The sequence below is a fragment of the Maylandia zebra genome, linkage group LG7 (genome assembly GCF_041146795.1).
Source record: "Maylandia zebra isolate NMK-2024a linkage group LG7, Mzebra_GT3a, whole genome shotgun sequence".
In the NCBI taxonomy this organism is placed as follows: Eukaryota; Metazoa; Chordata; class Actinopteri; order Cichliformes; family Cichlidae; genus Maylandia; species Maylandia zebra.
The window spans coordinates 58264359-58284276 of NC_135173.1; the positions used below are offsets into that span (position 1 = coordinate 58264359).

A 19918-nucleotide genomic window follows, 5' to 3' on the forward strand; every position below is an offset into this window, starting at 1 on the left:
TCTGGTATAGCTTGTTGGTAGTTTGATTCTCGTTTCAGAGTAAATGCCTCTTACTTGTAAGTCCTTTAACTTGCTGCTTGAAACAACTTTTGTTTTGGACGTTATAGTGGAAATCTTGAGTTTAACTGGCTCTAACATGGCGTTGAGCGACTGAGCTGTGTCTTTCAAGATGAAAGTGGTGTCACTTTGAGTATCGAGCAAAGCATACACCAACTTTTCATTCTCTGGTTCATCCACAGTGGATACATAAACTGGGACAACTGAGGAAGTACAACCTTTTGACTTTTGTTGCACAACTCTGTTGGATGTAACTTGGTTAGATACTTGCTCTTGTACTTCAGAAACCTCTGTTTCCTGGTTAGCCTTAAATTGTTGTTGGCTATTCTTTCTTTGTTCCTTGTCTCTTTTCTCTCTGTCTTGATGTAGACAAGTTGGGTGAGGCTTTTGGCATTTGTCACACACACTTCTGGAAGTGCAGTTCTTAGAGTTATGACCAGTCTTGAGGCAACCAAAGCACAGTTTTTCAGACTGCACAAACTTTACTCTCTCTTCAACTGACTTGTCCATTATCTTGCGACATTTCTGAAGCGTGTGACCAGGTTTCTTACAAAAGAGACATGTGACATTTGTCCTTTCACTAGAGCTTGTACTAAGTGACTTAGCATTCAGCATGTAGTTTCTTTTGGGCTTGTCTTTGAATGCATGCTTGTCTTGTTCAGTCGGCTTTATTGCAGGCAGAGAAGTGATAGGATTACATGCAATTCTTGCTTCTTTATTCAGGAATTTGACAAAATGACTAAAATCTGGGAACATTCTGTGTTCATCTTGAAACTCTGTCACCGTTCTGTTCCACCGTGCACTTAGCCAATCAGGCAGCTTTGCAGCTATCCTCTGATTTTCCACACAGTCATGCAAAACTTGTAAACCTTGAACATAAGGTATGGCTGACTCAACACTGCTTAGAAAATCTGCAAACTCACGTAGATCTTTAGTGTCTTTGTTGTTAATTTTTGGCCATGACTGAATCTTGTCACGATATGATTTGCCTATCACAAAGGGATCTCCAAACCTGTCGTTGAGTATCTCCCAGGCAGCATGATAAGCGGTGTCTGTTCCAACCAGAAAATGTCCTTCAATAGCCTTCTTCGCTGAACCTCCAACATACTTTCTCAGGAAGAATAGCTTTTCTTGAATTGGCAGATTCTTGCGGTCAACTAATGTTTGAAAAGACAACTTCCAGTCATTATACTGCAGTGGATCACCTGTGAAGACTGGAGGCTCTGGGATTGGGATTCTGTTTGCAGTGATAGCTTCAGCGAGCATCCTTACAAGATCAGTGGAGGGCGTTTCATTTGCACTACGAATTGCTGTTTGAGGGACAGAGGCTCGGAGAGGTGCAGTTTGTTGCGGAGCTCTAACTTGAGATGGGATGAATGGTTTCGAGTTCACATTTGGAAAGCTTGGTTGCGGGACGGAACTATCTTGTCTTACTTGGGAATGAACAGGAGATTTGTCTTCATCCTCACTATTCACACTTTCAGCATACACTTTCAATCTTGCTTGTGCTGCATTACGCTTTTGCAATTCTCTCAAAAGTTCCACTTCCTTTCTCTTTTCATCTAACCTTGTCTTTATTGAGGTGCTCTCAGTTAGAAATTGAGCTCTTTTCCTTGCATCCTCAACTTCAAGTTCTCTGATTTCTTCCTCACACTGATGCTGTGTTTTCATTATTTTAATGACTTCTTCTGTAGCTGCTACATCAGCTGCAGCTTCTTGTCTTTGTTGTAGTGTGACCAGAGATGATTGCTTTGACATCCCAGAGATAGACCTTGACTTATATGTGATCCTTGAAGAAGCGCTGGATGAACTGCTGTCATACACGGACTCTGAATCAGGCCAGGGTATACTATTTGGATCACCATCTTCTTCTAAAAGGCACCGAGCCTTTGCTCTGGCAGTTTCACTGATAGCCATGCACACATCACATCTTCTGCGCATTTCAATATCAGGACTTTGTATTTTTCTGATCTCATCATGAATGTTACAGATGTCAGTCATACTAGTGTCTATAACACTTACAGCTTCAGGTATTAACTCAATGTCTTTACTCTTCACCATTCTTTTAAATAAGTTTATGTGGTATTTCCACTTCTTGTAAACTCGCTCAAAATTGTTTGTCAAGTCATTTAACTTGGCTTCTTGTAAGGATTGTCCCTTTTCAGTGAGAGTGCGTGTGCGCTGGCTTCTGCGTAAGCTTTCTGACTGTGTGCCTTCAGTAAATACTGAGCACTGTGGAGTTTCTTCTCCATTTGTCTGCTCTTTACTTTCATCATTTTGAAAATTATCCTCAGCACTTTCTTCTTCAGTGGGCTGTATTGCATCTTCATTTTCATCTGCCATGTTGTCTTAATAGTATTTTCACTTGACTTTAACATTTACTTGATAAATCTTGATTTTAGCTGCTCCTTAATATGAAAGGTCACTTTGAATTTCAAATGGAACTGAGGCTTGATAACAATTTACAAGTGCTTTGTTACTTCCAAGACACGGACTTTTGTGCTTGCTTGACTGTCTTTCACTTGTTAGCTTGCTTCTTTACGTATTCAATGCATTTGCTGGAGCATGTGATACTTCTCTTGCTAGTAACTTCTCTTGCTAGTAGCGTCTCTTGCTAGTAGCGTCGGTCCAACCATCTCGTTGCCTTCTCCGGAGCAGTGGAGTGTTCTACTATGCCGGCTTGTACACATACACGAGAGACACGAGAGTTCTTCTTTACTGATGTTTACTGTGCTTCTCTTAACGTACAGGTACACCGTAGAACTGGTGAATACAAATGTACAAGAAAATTATATTTCAGCATTAAAACATATTACAATATAAAATTCACAAAATATAAACAAACATACCACTTTGGCCTGCAAGTAGACAAACCGGTGTAACTGGAACTTAGGGCTTATTTCTTCTTTCTTAGCTTGACTTTTACACGGCTAGACCGTCACCATGCGCAGCTTCTCTGACTTTTTTCCAAAACAGGAAGTGACCTCTGCCCTTACCTTATATTTACAAAATTAACCGGCTATTTTCCATGTATCAAATTAACTGTACACCAATCCGGTAGGCAAAAAAGGAAAATGTTAACATGCTCAACACAAAAATAAAACATACAAAATAAAATGAGTTAGTTACATTATCATTACAAGAGCTCCGCCTAGTGGTCAAATACTAACATTTCACCAACTGTTACACCCATATTCATCAGTTTCTGCTTGCAATAGCCTGTTTGAAATACTCATTCAAACATGTTTATGTTTGGATGAGTGGGTTTTGTTAGACCCTATGAAAAAAAACATGTTGTAGTTAGACTGTTTGAAAAGTGTCTCAGATATACAAATAGAAATACAAATTCAAATTTTATTTGTCACATACACAGTCATACATAGTACGACATGCAGTGAAATGCTTGTTGCTGTGCAATGCCGAACCAAACGTAGACATAAAAGTAAACATAAAACTAAACATAAAATTAAAGTAGCAAGTAATTTACATAATATACAAATTTTAAAATTAACTGTAAAAAATGTACAATAAAATTAAAGGTTAAAAAAATAATTAACAAAACAAAAGTAGAATGTGCAGATAAACAAATTTAAGAAATTATAAAAGTTTGCAAATAAACAGTGTGCAAGTAGAGAGTGTGCAAACAAACAGTTTGCAGAGTAACAGTTTGCAGTGGAATAAATAGTTCCTGATGTATAGTAGTGAGAGAGAGAGAGTCCAGTCCTACACAAGGTTCAGGGACTGAATAGCCTGAGGGAAGAAGCTCCTCTGTAATGAGGAGCTGTTTTGGACTTGAGGGAGTGGAAGTGCCCCCCTGAACTCAAAAGTGAGAAGAGTCCATTGTTGAGATGAGAGCGATCCTTCATAATCTTCCTGGCTTTGGTCTTGCACCGCTTAGTGTACATGGACCAAAGGTAAGGAAGTTCATAGCAAATTAGGGCTGCCGATTATTTTGATAGTTGACTAGTCACCGATTATTTTTGCGATTAGTCGACTTATCAGGTCATGCGTCCATTGGACGTAAAACATACAGCTTATTGCACCAGCATGCATCTGCTCTTATATAACTATCATTATCTTACAGCTTTAAGTGTTTAAGGCATGTGCTAACTAAAAAAAAAAGCCAAGATGATAGTTTATTAAATTTTAATGAAATTTGCAGATTGTTTCGGTGGAGTTTAATAAACTCAGCCGTCTGCTCCTTGCTATCTAAAATATAACAGGACACCGGAGTATATTCTTGAGCATCTCACACTTCTGATAATCAGTTGTCTGCTTGACGTTTATTCAGCTCTTTAAAACTATAACTTTAATCTCAGCCAAACCGGTTTACTCAAGAACAAATAAAATACTGAAAAAAGCCAAACAATAACATTTTTAAGTTATCTAAGTGACATATATATATCATGTTTAACCTGAGTAGTGAAAGACGGCAGTGGGTTTGAAAATGATTTGCCGAGAGTCTGGTGTTCTCACGGGCTCTAATGAGCCTTGAACCCCGGCTAGATATCGAGCTGGTGGGTAACAGACGTCTCTGAAAACGTCGGAGCGCTTTTGAAAATATGTGGTGTCTTGATAAACTGAGCAGATATTTCAAGTTTACACAGCCACATTCTCGCCTGAAAATATGTTAAACGTTTATTTTGTGACCCAGAAAGAATAATAAAAGAAATACTAAAACTAACTAGCTGCCGCCATTGTTGGAAACTGAGCAGGGCCGCGCTATGAATTCTGGGATAGGTTGGGCCACGAAGTATACACCCGACCCATCTTTCAAATCTGGGGAAATAAAGGGTGCATTTGTCGGCCGCATTTGTCAGAGTCTTCGAATTTGGACAGTCTTCGTCGTGTCGCTGTAACGTAATTGGCCTACAAATGCGGACACAGGAGGATGCGGTTTCTGAATTTGGACAAAGCTACGATACCGGACACTGCTTCTTCTTCTTCTTCTTCTTCTCGGGGGTTAACGGCAGCTGGCATCCTTGTACATGCATTGCTGCCATCTTCTGTTTCAGTCCGCTATTACACTCTTAAATACTACTACTTATTCCTTCGTCTTTTGGGATCTTACAAAGCTTCAAACGACGTGTCAACTATTAAATTAGTCGTCGACGATTTTGGTAGTCAACATAATTGTGACTAGCCGAGTAATCGTGGCAGCCCTATAGCGAATGATGCATTTGGCTAAGCACACCACTTTTTGAAGATCTCGTCTGTCCTTCTTGGTGCTGTTCCCATACCAGGTGCAGATATTTCCCCATCTGGATGCTCTCAATGGTGCAGAAGTAAAAGTTCTTAAGCATGCTCAGCTGGAAATGGAAGTCTCTAAATCTTCTGAGGAAGAAGAGACACTGACAGGCTTTCTTAACCAGGGTGTTAATGTGACATGGGCATGACAGGTCCTGAGTGATGTGGACACCCAGGTACTGGAAGCTATCCACTCTCTCCACTAGCGCACCACTGATGTTTAGCGGCTCGTAATTCCTCGCCTGCTTTGTACTGAAGTCCACAATCAGCTCCTTTGTCTTGCTGAAGTTTAGGAGGAGATTGTTCTCCTGGCACCATTTGACTAATCTTGAGTATGTAGTTATTAGAACTAGTTATTTTAGTCATTTTCATCCATACTCAAGATTAGCGATATTTCTAATTTCTTAATCGACTAACCGTAAAAAAAAGTTGTACGAACCGACAAGTCTAAAGAAACACTCATTTAAATTTAAGAACTGTTTAAAAAAAGTCAAAAATTAATAACAAACGTTTTTTAAACCGTTAATCACATTCTTCAATAAATGAATCATGCCGCTTAACTGTACAACACCTTGCATCATGCATTATCAAAATTGTAAGTTTTACTCCAGACAGACAACAGCTAAGAACACTTAAAACAAACCGATGGTAAATATGATATGAGAACATGTTGCTACAAAAAATGTTCATGTACTGTTAAAGTATGAAAAATTAACATTGGAAAAGTGTGGCGCATTGTGGCGTTCATTATGAATGATGCATGCTGTTTGAAAATTCATAACAACCACTTCAGTAAAACTAAAATTCTAAAACAACGAAACAAGAACTCATCCAGCCATTTTCTTCCACGCATCTAAATTCCAGAGGCGGCAGCCCAGGCCTCCCTCTCGCCACCTCCTCCAAGTTATCCAGGGAATCATCAAGCTTTTCCGAGGCCAGCCAATAAATGTAATCTCTCTCGTGTTGTCCCGAGTCTATGCCAGGGCCTCTTCTTGGTAAGACATGCTTAGTTGGAACACCCTACTTAGGAGAGAACCACCTTAGCCGTCTCCATTCGACGTGGAGGACTAGCAGTTTTACTCTGAACCCCTCCATAATGACTGAATGCCTCACCCTGTCGCTAAGGGAGTGCCCATCCACCTTCTGGAGAAAATTTCAGCTGCCGGTATCTGCGAACTAACTAATAGTGTTTACAAAAACATGAAGCCGAGATTAATAGATCCATGTGTATCTCAACAACAACCCTCCATCTGGTGGCAGATGGTTACATAACATTTAGGACACAATATCAGAATCAGAAAACTTTGTTAATCCCCAAGAAAATTATGTGCTTACAGTTGCTCCAAGACAATAAAAACAGTAACAGACTGAACTAAATTAAATACAATTCAATATATTACGAAGTTGTCAAAGGAGCTTGCAAAGAAAAGCGTTTGGACTTCTTTAAGTTGCTTGAAGACGTTTCACCTCTCATCCGAGAAGCTTCTTCAGTTCTAAGGTCAAATGGTGGAGAGTCCCAGATATAAACCTAGTGGGAGTAACCCCCCACAGAGGGACAAAAGGACCCCCTGATGATCCTCTAATCGCCTGAGCCAAGGTGTGAAACTGGGTGTGGGTCCCAATCAGCCAGAGTTTCGGGTGAGCTCATTGTGAAACCTGGCCCCACCTTATCATGCGAATTCCTGAGGTCAGATGGCCCAGGATGTGAGTGGGCGTTAAGGTGTCTGGGAAGGGATCTCAAAACTGGATTATAGATGGCAGAGATTTGGTGTCGTAAACCCCCGCCTCTGTTCAAAGATGGTCGCTCACAGGCCAGGTTTCACAATAAGTAATAGCCTCCGTAATTTCTTTGTGCCTGCGGGAGTTCGACGGGTATCCGGTTGTTCAGTGATGACGCGACAAATCCTACTTCCGGGTCTAAAGTAGTCTGCGTTTAATATGGCTTTTGTGTTGTTAACATGTTTAATGGTATGTATTTTCTTTTATTTGATCTCAAAAAGCTCCTAAAACAGTCAGTGATCACTGTTGACCTCCCTCGGCTTTTATTACCGCTAACCATTTATTTAAGCTCAGTTTTTAAAACCTTAGGATGTAACTACAGCCCAGCCCATGCAGCAGTATATGAATGACTAACCTCGTATTGTGGATGGATTATCTCAGTTGTTCTCCTGGCTGAAGTTTGGTCCTTTTACAGCATCCTGCCATGCGATTACATTTGTTTCTGACCACCGAGAACACTCACGTTAACTTTTATCGAGTGGAAAAAAAGTTAGCTTGTTTATATTATGCTAACATACCTGTGTCGCTAGCGGTCACGTAGCACATCATTATATACCAGCTAGCCCAACTTCAGTAACCCTACAAACGTCACTGCTATTTAGTTTTCTGTCTTCATTTATGCTGGAAGTGATAGCAGAGCTGTACGTTTTAATTTGTTTCCAAAACCCCACAGTCAGGACATGCTATATTGTATTTAGATAAAAGCTAGCGAGCTAACTCCCTGCTAACTTCTAACGCCGTTAAATGTCATAAATTCCGTTTTCATGGATGCCTGGATGTTAAACTCAATTGTTACACCTGGTAGAGCAGAACACTGATCATTTTATTAAAGATGAAAGACTTTAGACAGTTTTTCAACTCTCAGTAATGCCACAGTGATCGTTTGTTCTCTTTCAAACATTCGTTTCGGTGTCTCACTATGGGAACGCTCTCTCTGCGTTGTCCTCAGAAGCCTCTATATCATTACTCCAGCCAGTATTGGCTGGCAGTCGTGACGCTTGCGTCAGGGAGGGGCCACCCTCCTCCCTATAAAAGGGTGTGACGCAGCGTCACCCGTCATTCAATTTCCTCTTCTCGCTTCTTAGAAACCTCATCTCTCCTGACTGTGAACGTGAGTGCTAGCTTAACTGTCCACACGAGCAAGCTAACACCTTGGTCACCGGGCGCTAGCACGGCTCGCGTTTCGAGTCGCCTGCTCTTCACCACAGAGCCAGGTCGGAGAGTGTGTTAGCTGCCACCACGCATCTAGCACAACAGTTAGCTGACCAAGCTAACTGTCTTTGCTACACACGGTCACCAAGCCAAGTAGCACAAGCGCTAGCCACCACACTAGCCAGGTCATACTAGCTCACCGAGAGAAGAAAGAAAAAAAAAATCAGCATTAGCTGTCCAGCCATTCCAAGCTAGCTACACCAAGCTTCCTTAATATGGCAGACTGCAAACCGCTGCCCAGAATTTGCCCCTGCGGTTGCAAAATCTCAGGTTCAGATACACATGACGCGTGTGTGATGTGCCTCGGGCTGCAACACGCCCAAGCGGCTATTTCCACACCGGGTATATGCGAACACTGCGCTCGCTTCACCCTAAAAAGCCTTCGCCGAAGGCTAGCCCGCCAAGCTAGCCTGTCGAAGGAGGACCCAATGCTGTCTCCAATCGGCCCACCGATGGAGAACACTGAGTCCGCCACACCAGGCACCAGCTGGGGCGACGAGATGGATATCGTCCTCCCGCTGGTGGATGATGCCGAGGTCAGCTGCGAAGCTATGCTTGATTCCCTCGAGGCTAATGACGAGCTACTCAGCGAATCCTCTGAGGGAGTGTCGGAACATCTCGTCTCGGACGAGGATGACGACGTTTTCTTTTACGCTCGCTCGACAAGATGGCGCCTGTGTTTGGCTTTGCCGCTTGTACAGCTCGCTGGTATAGTTTTATACTGGCCGCTATTGTCACTTGCAATATTATTTTTACCGTCCTATGTTTTGATTTTGTCTCTGCCACCAATACTTATGATCGGGGCATGATGTTGTATATCAAAGATTCAATGGAGAGCTACTGTGACAGCTGGGACAGTTACAGGAAATTTTTCCCTCCACCCTTTGTGTGTTCCTCACCTGACTGCATGTTACCGTACATATCGGTGGGATTTAACACGAAGAAAAGAAGAAGTAGGGGAACCAGGGCCGGTGTCCAGGTGCGACTGAGAAGGTACCGAAGATTAGCTTCTTGGATGTGGGAAGAATCCCGGTGCCTACGACCAATTCATCTATTGTCACCTGGTGCCGACGCTACACTGCAGTTCCCAGCTCGGAGTCTATGGTCTGATGGCCCCATGTTCACTTGGCGTCCCTCCTTCGACCGCCGTTTTGATGGCAGAGGTGATGTACCACTATGGATATTAGCTTCTGCTAGCCCTGAAGTCCCCGCCCGGCGTAACAGGTGTAGAGGTGCGCACAGGTGTTTATTTTGAGTGCCACTGCAGTCAGCTGTTGACTGCACCAACCAAAAGTCTTCAATCAGGTTTGCCCTGCTCAACACTCGCTCAATCACAAACAAATCGTTTATTTTAAACGATCTTTTTATAAAGGAATCTCTCAACTTCTTGTGTTTAACTGAGACGTGGCAACAAAACATGGATTATATACATCTGAAGGAAATTTGTTCTACTGGCTGCTCCGTCATCGGAACTCCACGTCTTTCGGGACGTGGCGGAGGTCTCGCTGTTGTGCACCAGGACAGATTCACATGCAGACTGATGAACTCTGATTCTTTTACCTCATTTGAACTTCAGATGATCAAGGTCGGCTCTTTGCACACCTTTTATTGTATTTTAATCTACCGACCTCCTGGCCCTGTCGGAGTCTTTTTAACTGAATTTAACGACCTCCTATCATCCATTATTAAATTAGAGAAGGTGGTAATGTTGGGAGATTTTAACTTTCATATTGATGATGCATCCTGTAATATGGCTGCTGACTTCATGACTATCACAGAGTCTTTTAATTTTATGCAGCATGTTTCTGGCCCTACACATGTAAAGGGTCACACATTGGACCTTGTTTTCTCCTTGGGTTTAAATATAAATGACATTCGTGTGGAAAATGTCCATGTGAGTGACCATAGCTGCATATATTTTAACTTGTCGTTTTATTTGGATCCCCCGGCTCCCAAAATAACGATTGAAAGGCGAATCATAAACCTGAACGCCGGCAAAAGGTTCTCTGCCATGTTTGACGCTGAAATGACTTACAATGATTTGGACTCTCTTGTCTCATCCTTTAATAACCAGTGTACTTCTATTTTAGACATAGTGGCACCTCTGAAAAAAAGTACTGTCCTACGTTTGAAATCTCATCCTTGGTTAAATGAAAACATTCGTAATTTCAGAAGATATTGTCGCAAGCTAGAACGTTTGTGGAAGGCTTCCAAACTTGAGGTTTATAAGTTACACCTTAAAGAATCTATCCTCTTGCTAAATGACATGTGGAAAAATGCCAGAACAGAGTATTTTTCACACCTCATAGCTTCAAAAAAGAAAGATCCTAAATTCTTGTTTAAAACAATTAAGAGTATTGTTTCTCCTGATGCTCCTTGTGCACCAGTTCACTCAACGTCCGACTGCAATGAGTTTATGAACTATTTCAGAAATAAGGTCATTGCAACCAGGTCTAATATCTCTCCATCATCTTCTCAATATCAAACTTTTAACTTGCTCTCCTCTGATACTTGGTCGTCTTTTACTCCTGTTACATTACAAGACATCAGAGGCCTGCTTTGTCATATAAAACAGACTTCAAGCCCCCTTGATGTCCTTCCATCTTCATTTTTCACTAGTGTGTTTGATTCAATTGGCCCCTGTATTGTGGAAATGATAAATACTTCTCTTCATATTGGCTCAGTCCCCAGCTTCTTTAAACAAGCTATCGTCGAGCCAATATTAAAGAAACCCCAGCTGGATCCATCTCTTCCTAACAGTTATAGGCCAATATCCAAATTGCCTTTTATATCGAAAATTTTAGAAAAAGTAGTACTAGAACAACTTAACTATTTCCTGGATAAAAATGCTGTTATGGACACTTTCCAGTCTGGTTTTCGTAAATTGCATTCCACTGAAACGGCCTTACTTAGAGTATCTAGTGATATCTTGATGGCAGCAGACTCTGGAGAATACACAGTGCTGGTCCTGCTGGATCTCAGCTCTGCTTTTGACACTGTAGATCACAGTATCATGATAAACAGACTCGAGAACTTGTTTGGGATTACTGGTGTTGTTTTAAAATGGTTTATATCATATCTGTCTGAGAGATCTTTTACTGTTTGCATGAATCATGTCACATCAGAATCAACAGTTTTGCCGTGTGGGGTACCTCAGGGATCTGTCCTGGGTCCAATTCTCTTTTTACTTTATGTATTTCCCCTAGGCCAAATTATTAAGCGCTATAAATATATCTCCTATCATCTCTATGCTGACGACATCCAACTATACTGTTCCTTCAAAATGTCTGAGTTTTATAAATTGTCTAATTTAAGTAATTGTCTGACAGAAATCAACAAATGGTTATATGACAATTTTCTCCAACTAAACTCTGATAAAACAGAAACTCTAATTATTGCTCCAGACCATATGGTCCCAGAAATTAGACAGCATATCAGCTTCTTAGACCCTTACGTAAAATCAAGCCTTAGAAATCTCGGTGTCTTATTTGACAGCTCGATGTCGCTCGAGCAGCATTCTAAGCAGCTAGTCCGAAACTGTTTTTATCATTTACGGAATATTTCTAAACTCAGACTAATGGTATCAAAGCTTGAACTTGAGATGATTATTCATGCTTTTATTTCTTCTCGTTTAGACTATTGTAATGGCCTTTTTACTTGTTTTAACAAATCAGCCTTAAATCGTCTTCAGACTGTGCAGAATGCTGCAGCACGTCTCTTAACAGGCACCAAGAGAAGATCGCATATCACTCCAGTCTTGGCCTCCCTTCACTGGTTGCCTGTAAATTTTAGGTTTCAGTTTAAAATTTTAGTTCTAACCTTTAGGGCCCTGCATGGTCAGGCTCCTCAATATTAATCTGACCTGCTGAAATCACATACATCTTCTCGGGCTTTAAGGTCATTAGATCAGAGACTGTTGGTGGTACCACGCACTCGTTTTAAAACTCGTGGTGATCGGGCCTTTCAGACTGTGGCACCACGGTTGTGGAATTCTCTCCCACTGTCTCTTCGCTGCACGGACTCCATTGATTGTTTTAAGAAACAGCTGAAGACATTTTTATTTAGAAAAGCATTTGATTAATTTCTTCTTATGCTGTTTTTATAGTTTTATTGTTTTACATTGTTTTATTTACTGTTATATTGTTTTATATTCCCATTTTCTGTGTTGTAAAGCACTTTGTGATTTTTATCTGTGAAAAGCGCTATATAAATAAATTTTACTTACTTACTTACTTACTTCTTTGCCCCCTCTGGTCGGAATTCTGCGACACAAGGGGCCGATTGTGATAACCCCGGCACACAGTCCCGCGGCATGGAGCTATTTGACGTTGCAAAACGGGCAGCTGAAAAGCTGGCAATCCCATGGCCCGCGGTGACAACGGAGACCTCCACCTCACGATACGAGGGTAAAAGGCTCCCCAAAGCAAAGCGCACTACTAAGCAGGTACTGCCGCTTTTCCCCGAATGCGTGGACGAGGTCACACGCTGCTGGGCAAAGCCATTTTCGTCACCCAACCCCGTGCAGGGAGCGGCGGCGTTTGACTGCGCTGGAATGAAAGAGAAGGGCATCTACCAAATTCCCACAGTGGAGAATCTGGTGGCTTCTCATCTCCACCCAAACCAGAAACTTTCCATGTCATCTGGTCCGTCCCTGCCCTCCAAGGCCGAACGCCTGCAGTCCTCCCTGGCTGACAAGGCGTATAAATCGGTTGCCACCACCGCGAGGGCATTGAACGCCTCATCGCTCCTGCTAGCCTACTCGGCGGAGCTCCAGGACCAGGCTGCTGCGAACCCGGATGCTAGCGAGTTGTGGGAAGAGCTGGGTGCAGTTACAGACCAGTGTCTCCACCTCACTAGAGCAGCAGTACAAGCGGCGGGCAGAGCCCTCAGCATCATCGTCCTACAGGAGAGGGCAAGATGGCTGAACTTGTCGGGGCTTTCGGACAGAGAAAAACGTGACATTCTGGACGAAAGCATCTTCCCCGCTGGGCTTTTCGGGACCGCCGTTGCCACCATGCAAAGACGGTGCGAGGAGAAGAAGAAAGAGGGAGAGGCCCTGCAGCTGTGTCTCCCTAGGAAGACCCAGGCTGCGCCTCCACCCGGTCGCCGCACGTTCGCTCAGGTCACCAGCCGTCCAGCCGGCGTGCCGACGTTTAAAATCCCTCGCCGCCCAGCCCCGCAGGTCGCGGCCCAGGGTCCTCTAGGATCGCAGAACCCTAAGACCCACTGGCCCAAGAAACACGTCCCGCCTGCTGCTGCTCAGGGTGCCCCACCAGCAGCCAAGCAGTCGGACCGCAAGAAGAAGCAGACTGCCTAACATCCCCCACGGGGAGATCGGAGCCGGACCAGCCCGGGCTCAAAGTTCACTCCAGGGCTCAGTTCCGGAGCCCGTTCGGAGAAGTGTGTTCTGCCTCCACCTTTCAGCGCCTGGGACTCGAGTTGGATCCCACAGAGCGGATTTCAAAAAAGAGACGACGAAACGCTGTTCAGCCGAATCAAGCATGTCTGTCTCACAAAACACAGTTTATTAAAAACTCACCCGTTGCATCCAGGCATGTTGCCAAGGGCACGGGAAAAATGTGTGAAAAACACAGAAAGTATGTTGAAAAACATAATGCCCCCACGCACCCAGACACCACCGGGGTTGATTCCCTCAGTGGTGTCCGGCCCCATAAGCGCTGGTCAAGCGCGGGCCGCCCGCGCATGCGCAGTGGGGCCTGGTCCGAAGGACCAGTTTCCGCCACAAGAGGGAGCCAGAGCTCCATCTACTGTGGAGTACCTGTCTTTGGGGCCGCTGTCAGCAAGAATAGAGAGATGGCGAGCTCTCGCTGCGCCAGAATGGGTTGTGAGGACATTAGGGTGAGGCTATCGTTTGCAATTCGCAACCACCCCTCCCAGATTTCACAGAGTGATTTTCTCTCTTGCAAAAGGCGAATCAGCCAGGATCCTGCAAGAAGAAATAACTACCTTGCTATCAAAGGGAGCAGTACGAGAAATACCCCAGGAGCAGAGCCAATGCGGCTTTTACTCAAGGTATTTTCTCGTGCCCAAGAAGGGAGGGGGACTACGTCCGATACTGGACCTACAGGCTCTGAATCAGCATCTCAGGTCATACAAATTCAGGATGTTGACGACCACCACTCTGCTGCATGTAGTGCGCCCAGGCGATTGGTTTACATCAATAGACCTGAAGGACTCATATTTTCACATCCCTATTTACCCGCCTCACAGAAAATTCCTGCGCTTTGCGTTTCAGGGCAGAATGTACGAGTACCAGGTCCTGCCGTTTGGTCTCTCACTGAGCCCTCGGGTATTTATGAAATGCACAGAGGCGGCCATAGCCCCACTGAAGAGGCGGGGCATCCGCATAGCAACATACATAGACGATTGGCTGCTGCTATCAGAGTCAGAAATAATGGGAAGAGAGCACACCAGGTTGACAGTGGATCATCTGATGGCTCTGGGTTTCACCATAAACTACCAAAAGAGTGTCCTGCAGCCAGCTCAGGCCATCTCTTTCATAGGAATAGCTCTAAACTCCGCCTCGTACAGAGCGTGTCTCTCTGTGGACAGAGTAAAAAAAATGCTATCACATGCCGGCATTTTTCAGTTGGGAAGATACAGTGGGGCAAAAAAGTATTTAGTCAGCCACCGATTGTGCAAGTTCCTCCACTTAAAATGATGACAGAGGTCAGTAATTTGCACCAGAGGTACACTTCAACTGTGAGAGACAGAATGTGAAAAAAAAATCCATGAATTCACATGGTAGGATTTGTAAAGAATTTATTCGTAAATTAGGGTGGAAAATAAGTATTTGGTCACCTCAAACAAGGAAAATCTCTGGCTCTCACAGACCTGTAACGTCTTCTGTAAGAAGCTTTTCTGTCCCCCACTCGTTACCTGTATGAATGGCACCTGTTTGAACTCATCATCTGTATAAAAGACACCTGTCCACAGCCTCAAACAGTCAGACTCCAAACTCCGCCATGGCCAAGACCAAAGAGCTTTCGAAGGACACCAGGAAAAGTATTGTAGACCTGCACCAGACTGGGAAGAGTGAATCTACAATAGGCAAGCAGCTTGGTGTGAAAAAATCAACTGTGGGAGCAATCATCAGAAAATGGAAGACATACAAGACCACTGATAATCTCCCTCGATCTGGGGCTCCACGCAAGATCTCATCCCGTGGGGTCAAAATGATCATGAGAACGGTGAGCAAAGATCCCAGAACCACACGGGGGGACCTGGTGAATGACCTGCAGAGAGCTGGGACCAAAGTAACAAAGGTCACCATCAGTAACACACTACAACGGCAGGGAATCAAATCCCGCAGTGCCAGACGTGTTCCGCTGCTGAAGCCAGTGCATGTCCAGGCCCATCTGAAGTTTGCCAGAGAGCACATGGATGATACAGCAGAGGATTGGGAGAATGTCATGTGGTCAGATGAAACCAAAGTAGAACTTTTTGGTATAAACTCAACTCGTCGTGTTTGGAGGAGGAAGAATACTGAGTTGCATCCCAAGAACACCATACCTACTGTGAAGCATGGGGGTGGAAACATCATGCTATGGGGCTGTTTTTCTGCCAAGGGGACAGGACGACTGATCTGTGTTAAGGACAGAATGAATGGGGCCATGTATCGTGAGATTTTGAGCCAAAACCTCCTTCCATCAGTGAGAACTTTGAAGATGAAACGAGGCTGGGTCTTCCAACATGACAATGATCCAAAACACACCGCCCGGGCAACAAAGGAGTGGCTCCGTAAGAAGCATTTGAAAGTCCTGGAGTGGCCTAGCCAGTCTCCAGACCTCAACCCCATAGAAAATCTGTGGCAGGAGTTGAAAGTCCGTGTTGCTCGGCGACAGCCCCAAAACATCACTGCTCTCGAGAAGATCTGCATGGAGGAATGGGCCAAAATACCAGCTACTGTGTGTGCAAACCTGGTAAAGACCTATAGTAAACGTTTGACCTCTGTTATTGCCAACAAAGGTTATGTTACAAAGTATTGAGTTGTATTTTTGTTATTGACCAAATACTTATTTTCCACCCTGATTTACGAATAAATTCTTTACAAATCCTACCATGTGGATTCATGGATTTTTTTTCACATTCTGTCTCTCACAGTTGAAGTGTAGCTCTGGTGCAAATTACTGACCTCTGTCATCATTTTAGGTGGGGGAACTTGCACAATCGGTGGCTGACTAAATACTTTTTTGCCCCACTGTATCTCCCATTCAGAAAATGCCTGCAGATGCTGGGATTAATGGCGTCTTCACTGGCAGTCATTCCACTAGGCAGACTGCATATGAGGGAATTTCAGCGATGGGTTGCATCACAGAGACTGAATCGAAAGCGCCATACCCACCGCTATATCAGAGTGACAGCAGACTGCGCTGCAGCACTCCACTGTTGGAGAAATCCCACATTTCTCACTCAGGGGGTGTCACTGGGAGCTGTCACAGCCAGAAAGGTGGTGACCACAGACGCGAGTCTCACGGGTTGGGGTGCCACTCACGAGGGCAGAGCAGTGAGCGGCAGCTGGGACTCACAACAGAGGGGTGCTCATATAAATTGGCTAGAATTGCTAGCAGCTTTTCTAGCACTGAGACACTTCCTTCCCCTGTTGAGAAACCACCATGTTCTGATCAGAACAGACAACACCACTGTTGTGGCGTACATCAACAGACAGGGCGGGTTACGTTCCTGTCCTTTGCACATGCTGGCTCGCAGACTGATCATGTGGAGCAGCATCAATCTGTTGTCACTGAGAGCTACTCACATTCCAGGAGCTCTGAACTTGGGAGCAGACTTAATGTCCAGGGGAAACCCGCAGTACGGGGACTGGACCCTGCACCCACATGTGGTGACCCAAATCTGGACCCGCTTTGGCCAGCCACAGGTCGATCTGTTTGCCTCGAGGGAGAACGCTCAGTGTCCACTGTATTTCTCCCTGAGGGACCAGGAGGCTCCGCTAGGGGTAGACGCATTAGCTCACAACTGGCCACATGCTCTGCTTTATGCGTTCCCTCCACTGGCCTTAATTTCTCCCACTCTAACCAGAGTGAGAGAGAGAGGGCTAACAATGATATTGATCGCCCCAAGGTGGAAAGTTAGCGGAGATTATGCCCCTCTTGTGGAGCGAACCTTGGCCTCTCCCTCTCCGACGAGACCTAGTCTCCCAAGCCAGGGGGGAGATTTTTCACCCTCACCCCGAGCGCCTTGCCCTGTGGGCTTGGCCCGTGAGAGGTTGAATCTGAGTACGGCAGGACTCCCCTAGGGTGTTATGGCCACTATTCAGAGTGCTAGAGCCCCCTCCACAAGATCATTGTATGAGAACAAGTGGAGGGTATTTGAGGAATGGTGTGGAAAGTCTCACACTCTCTCCTTTCAGTGCTCTGTGACAACAATTCTCTCCTTTCTCCAAGAACTGTTAGATAAAGGAAAGGCCTTTTCCACAATTAAAGTATATCTAGCAGCCATTTCAGCCTGCCATGTGGGCTTCGTGGATGGCCCGGTGAGCCATCACCCGCTAGTCTGCCGTTTCATGAAAGGGGCACGACGGCTCCACCCAGTGTCTAAACCTCTCGTTCCCACGTGGGATTTATCCCTGGTGCTGGGGGCAGTTTCACAGCCTCCATTTGAACCACTAAACCAGGTGGAAATAAAAATCCTGTCTTTGAAGACTGCATTGCTCCTGGCTCTCGCATCTGCGAAGCGTGTCAGTGATATTCATGCGCTGTCAATACACAAAGAGTGCACCCGATTCACGCGGGATAACTCTAGAGTCACACTCAGGCCAAATCCGGCCTTTGTGCCCAAAAAATCCTTATCTTCAATGCACCCCATTGGAGCTGGAAGCTTTTTGCCCTCCTCCTTTCTCTTCCCCTGAACAGGAGCGCCTACATGCTCTCTGTCCAGTTAGGGCTTTATGTACCTATATAGAGAGAACGAAGGCTTTCAGGAGGTCGGATCAGCTGTTTGTTTCCTGGGCTAAACCACATCTTGGCAAGCCCATTAGCAAACAACGCATTTCCCACTGGATTGTTGAGGCGATCCAATTGGCTTATTCCAGCACGGGTCTGTCCCCCCCGGAGGGGCTTCATGCTCATTCTGCCAGAGGGATGGCAACTTCTTGGGCCCTTTTTAGGGGTGTCTCTATAGACGAGATATGTGCAGCTGCGAGCTGGGCTTCACCTTTGACCTTTGCAAGGTTTTATAGGTTGGATGTCACTGCACCGTCTCTAGCCCACACTGTGTTAAGTGTGGGTCCCCACGAGACCTCCTAAATTGGCAGTTAGTCGTTCAGATGGGCTTATCTGGCAATACGGGAGTCTGCATATCCCCATAGTGAGACACCGAAACGAATGTTTGAAAGAGAACTTGAGGTTACTCTATTCCGTAACCCCTGTTCTCTGATAACATGAGTGAGGTGTCTCACCAGATCACCCTCCTTGCACGAAGCGAGGAAGAGGTGAGCTTATCTTGAATGACGGGTGACGCTGCGTCACACCCTTTTATAGGGAGGAGGGTGCCCCTCCCTGACGCAAGCGTCACGACTGCCAGCCAATACTGGCTGGAGTAATGATATAGAGGCTTCTGAGGACAACGCCGAGAGAGCGTTCCCATAGTGAGACACCTCACTCATGTTATCAGAGAACAGGGGTTACGGAATAGAGTAACCTCAAGATATATGGACCTACAGCGGAGTTTAGACCCAGACACGGCTAGTGACGTCAGACTTAACAACCGGATAGGGAAGCGCTGTATAAGGTTCCCGTTATTGATGTTTGGGTGGTTGACCGGGACGGATTTTCTCCTGTCACTTTCTCCTCATCCCTGACGTGCTCTCCGTTGTTTTTTCCCTGCTAATTTTAGCATCGCACGGCACAGCTTCTGTATCATGTGGTATAAGGCTCCGCCCTTGTCATTTGTTGAGCAGGAAGAGTGAGCGCTTGTTTTCATGCAGATTACGTCCCGGATCAAAATGCGGTACAATCATCGTCGTCTTTTTTTTAAAATTTATTATTATTATTTTTTAATCGTTGTCATTTGGAAATGAGATCGCACATAAGTATGAATCGAGATCGCGATTTTCTAACGATTAATCGTGCAGCCCTATACATGATTGATATTTTACTCTAAACTGTAAAAATTTGTTATTTGTTATTTTCTCAGCAGCGGGACAGAGTCATTCACTACTTTTGATTTTCCCTCCACATTTTACCTTTGAAAACTATTTACTTTGCCTTGTTTGGTATCATCCTTTTCAGCACAACCTCACTTGTCTGAATTTACAGTTATGTTTCCATTTTGACATACTGTATTAACACAATTGATCTAAAATCAGACAAAAAATATAAAATCAGAGTAGAAAAAGTTATATTTTTACTGTAACAACCACAAACAAGTTTAATGAATCATATTTTTAACCATAACTTTAAATGCAAATATGAATTGTCAATTTTAAAATCCTATGCACAAGTTTTGCAAACAACAGTTATTTGTATCCATTTACCTTTTACCTTGATTTTTTTTTAAATAACCATTTCAGACTATTTACAGAACAATCAGCTGTTCTGCATTCAATAAGATGCCACACAAATTTTTTGTGCCACTCCAAAAA

General features: G+C 44.3%; 1 protein-coding gene and 1 long non-coding RNA gene across 2 annotated transcripts in view; one reads left to right on the forward strand and one right to left on the reverse strand.

The window, feature by feature from the left end:
- The window catches only part of pomk (protein O-mannose kinase), a 34089-nt gene that overhangs the window by 5810 nt on the left and 8361 nt on the right, over nucleotides 1-19918 (forward strand). The window lies entirely within an intron of this gene.
- Nucleotides 2766-3238, reverse strand: LOC143419554 (uncharacterized). Its single transcript, XR_013099559.1, has 2 exons — nucleotides 2907-3238; nucleotides 2766-2820 (listed from the first exon to the last, which is right to left on the reverse strand). It is a non-coding gene; the product is annotated as an uncharacterized LOC143419554 (long non-coding RNA).